Source organism: Alosa sapidissima, chromosome 14 (assembly GCF_018492685.1).
Source record: "Alosa sapidissima isolate fAloSap1 chromosome 14, fAloSap1.pri, whole genome shotgun sequence".
Taxonomy (NCBI): Eukaryota; Metazoa; Chordata; class Actinopteri; order Clupeiformes; family Clupeidae; genus Alosa; species Alosa sapidissima.
Window position 1 is genome coordinate 26,062,356 of NC_055970.1, and position 4,751 is coordinate 26,067,106.

Here is a 4,751-nt window from a genome sequence, read left to right on the forward strand (position 1 = left end):
TTGCTACTAGACGTACAGGCTGAGCAAATTAATTTGCCGCCGCTAGGGTGCGTCTAGATTTCTAGGCTATATCAAATCAACACTACGGGCACTATTTTGACTGTCTGAAATGCATGGACTGAAGCATATGGTTTAAGCACATTTAGGGCGTGTCCAGTCCAAATTTGCTAGTTTGATGGCACAATAAGTGATCATACGGCAAGTGCATTGTTCAAAAGGGTTGTTCTTATGTTTCTTCATTAGTCATGGGTGTGTTTTGGGCATCAAAATGACCACCTTGGAAGTTCTAGTAGTTTTTAAAAAGTGAGTGCATCTCTGCACAAGGAATCTGCACACGAGACAGTGTATGCAATACCAGGGTTCCACTGAAGCTCGCTTTGCTAAAATGTGTGTGTGACAAGCATCAACACTCGCCTAGTATTTGAACACATAGGCAACAACAAAACAAAGTCTTACACTTAGTTATTAACTTTCACTATTGACTGACAAGGGGTTACGGGGTTAGCATAGGGCTCCATGACACTGGGGGCTCCACCTGTTGAGTCTAGTCAGTAGTGGCGAAAAAAAGTGGTTTACTTCCATGTGATGACATGCCCCACAGGATTGTACTTTAGCCGTTAGCCATGTGATGACATGCCCCACAGGATCATACTGTAGCCGTTAGCCATTGCCGGTATTAGCGTGCTAGTTACATACTGCACCAATTCTCATTGTGTTTGTCCCTACTGAAAGTTTGGGCCTAAATACATCAACAAACAGGGCTAAGGTTGAGTGTGCCTTTAAGATAAAGTGGAGCGTAATCTCCCCTGAATCCAAACAATCTGGAGAGGCCTCAGACCAGGTGGTGATGCTGTAGTTAATGACTATGGCATGCTGACAGCAGCTTCTCAGAGGATGTGGGCAGAGGCGGCTTCAGTGGTACATATTCACATCCACTCACCCCTAAGAGGAGTTTGGGGGATGGTGATGGGTTGAGTGGTACACATTCACATCCACTCACCCCTAAGAGGAGTTTGGGGGATGGTGATGGGTTGAGTGGTACACATTCACATCCACTCACCCCTAAGAGGAGTTTGGGGGATGGTGTTGGGTTGAGTGGTACACATTCACATCCACTCACCCCTAAGAGGAGTTTGGGGGATGGTGTTGGGTTGAGTGGTACACATTCACAACCACTCACCCCTAAGAGGAGTTTGGGGGATGGTGTTGGGTTGAGTGGTACACATTCACAACCACTCACCCCTAAGAGGAGTTTGGGGGATGGTGTTGGGTTGAGTGGTACACATTCACATCCACTCACCCCTAAGAGGAGTTTGGGGGATGGTGTTGGGTTTGAGGTCCTCGTGAAGGATGGAGAAAGTGGCTGTCAGTTCTTGCAAATATAGTATTGTTTGTTCCAAAAGAAGGAAAGGCAGTGAATGTGTGAAAGCCTGACATGATGCCTAACAGCCTGTGTTAACTCAAGACATGTGCGCCCACAAACTGATTGAGCAGAATGTCAGAGCATCACTACTGGGTGCAGAGACAGCCTGCCTTTAGCTACCTCCAGCATCTTGGAGCTTCCAATGAGCTGTCAGTGATGACTGATCTAGTATGAGTCTAAAAGCACTGAGCACTGTATAAATAAAATTGGAAAAATTGGAAATATATGAAATAAAATTATCTTTGGCCAATCTGCACCTGGCCTACAGGGAGTCTAACAGTCATGGGTCTGAACCTGGCCTAGAGGAGGTCCAACAGTCATGGGTCTGAACTTGAGCTCAGTTTCCAACAGCATTGCAAGCCTGAGTAGTTTGTGAAGTCCCTCTTACAAACGTCTTACGATTTTCAGACCATTTCCCGAAGCCATCGTTGCTTAAGAACATCGTACAAACACTCACAAATTTACGAGAGATCCCGAGTAGTCATAGATGGTCAATATAACTCTCCACTAGTCGTAATATTACTAATCGAACTTTGAAAGCAGAGTGTGCTGTACTCGTCGGCGCATATGTACAGAAGGCTGAACAGGAGCGGGTCTGGCCTGGGTTTGGCACGGGTCTGGGTTGGATCTGTCTAGAGTTGATACGGCCCTGTCTAGTGTTGATTCATACGAGCGGTAAACATTGATGTCTACCTCACCGGTCTCTCAAATGCTGAGGAGAAAGCAACTGGTACGGCTCTGTTTACTGGGAATTACCGGTATGTCAGAAATATGCTTTTGTCCCATCTAAATAATTCATTTGCATTCATAGCTGCAGACAGGATGCTAAAAATAACAGTGATGAATCTTAAATGTGGGCTGATGACATGGGCGTGTGAGGGGGGGCAGTGGGTGTACTGTATCAGCAGTCATGCCCTCAGTCCACACTCTCTCACACACACACACAAACACACACATGTCCACCCCCTCCTTTCGGCACAGCGGGCACAGATGAGAAGAAAAAAACACTGAGCAGATGGCTAGGCATCTACGTGCTGCTCACTGGCTTCAGAAAACATGACTCGGACGAGTGTGTGTGTGTGAAGTCCGTGTGTGTGCATGCAAAAGTGTGTATTACTGTGTGTGTGTGTGTGTGTGTGTGTGAGTGCATGTGTATTGTATGTGTTTTAGTGTGAGTGTATTCCATGCGAGGAAAAGGCGATGCACAGGAACACACAGCCTGACTGCTACAGTCTCCTGGTCGGCCTTTCACTGTTACCATAGCAACCAACCGGAGATGCTGCCTCCCAGAGAAATGGAACAAACACTCGGAACCGCGTGCCACACCCTACCACCCCCCCCCTCTCTTTCTCTCTCTCTCTCTCTCTCTCTCTCACACACACACACACACAAACACAGGACTCGCCTGTCTTATCATTAGTAAAGCATATTTAACATTTAACAGACAGATGAACATATGCATACATACAAACAACACTACCCTGTCTTACAAAAAAAGCATCCACACAAAATAAAGACATGCACATAAACTATTGTATCATTTACAAACACATTTACATTTCTGCACATAAACTATTGTATCATTTACAAACACATTTACATTTCTGCACTGTCTCTCTACTGCCTGTATATCATAACCACACATATACACATACTCATCACCATCCTATCTTCCTTTCACAAAGAAAACATGAAACACACACACACACAGGATTAGCAAGGTAAAACACTAAGCACATGTTTGTTCATAAATTCCAATATATTCCATAGTGAATAAAACACACATACACTATTCTGTCACCTTACACACACACACAGACACACAATCAACACACATACACACACGCACAAAATCAACACACACACACACACAAGCCTATCGTCTATCTCACCTCTGAAATCTCACACGGTGCAGCGACTGTCACACAGAGACAGCTCTTACACAAAGGCTTCCATAGGCTACTTATCATTAATTCATGCATGGCTGAAATTATTATTTCAACCTACAGTATTTGATCATTTCATGAAAACCAGAGTAGAACACAGAGCGCTGCAACAAACACACACACACACACACACACACACACAAGAGGAGATATGAAGAGAGAGGCTTGGCGATGGCAGCAGGGTTATGCCACATTACAAAGCCAACTGGGTGTGTCCGTCATTTCTACACCATCTGAGCATGCACCCCCCCCAAACACACACACACACACACATTGATACAGAGCATAGATTCAGAGTGGAAGAGACAGAAATAGGGGTGGAGAGATGAGGAGAGAGGTAACATCCACACAGACGAGAAACACAGACTGGCTAGAAGAGCAGAGAGAACAGAGAGATGTAGCCTACCGGAGAGAGAAAAAAACTGAACGGGGTTGGGGAGAGAAAGAGGAGAGAAAACGAGAGAAAATGAGAGGGGGGGGGGGGGGGGTGGTATTTGAATAGACAACTCTGGTTCAGGGCCAGTGATGTTTGTTTCATGGCAACTTATTCTGTTGAATAACCATGGCAACAACATGGACATTTGGTGCTTTGAATGAAGCATTTGAGAGCATTCCAAATACCAAACACACACACACACACACATGCACACAATAGACACACAGAAACACACGGTCTTATAAAACATTTAAAAATAAAAGAAAAAGAGCAATCAAATGTAAATATTTGTATTTTATTAGACATGTAGTGATAAAAATCCAACCTATAGTTTGAAGAAACTAGACACAACATACTAGCTTTCATATCTGTAAAATCCTTTAGTTATCACAGCCTACATTTTATTCATGACTCGTTGTCATGTGTATGGTACTGTGGTGATTAAATTGATATTTACACGCACACGATAAAATGGGTTGGGTGTTTTTGTCACCACCCTAGCCGTGGTAAGGTACTAAATAGGAGGAAATGCTGCCACCTGCTGGACGACTGTGGAGTAGAGAAGACGATTCATCTGCTTGTCATAATCTGTCTGGTTGTGGTTAAGGACCCAAATATCATCTCTCAGCCAATCAATAGCAAGAGATACTTGTTGTACAGAAGGCCTAACCAATAACCACCTCTCTTGGCCAACCTATTCTTACACTGGCTGACACAGGGAGGCAAAACAAATGCTCAAATGTTTAACTTTTAATTTAACACTAACTTCAAGCTAGCTTTCAACTTTAATATTAACTTTACTATTACCATATTACTACCAAGATTCCCATTATCAATATAATATGTAATAAGATCACAAAAAAATTTAAAATAATATTTGTAACATAATTCTAAGATTCAATTATGAAACCATTTGTAGTTATTATGAGTGCTACTGACATGGTGG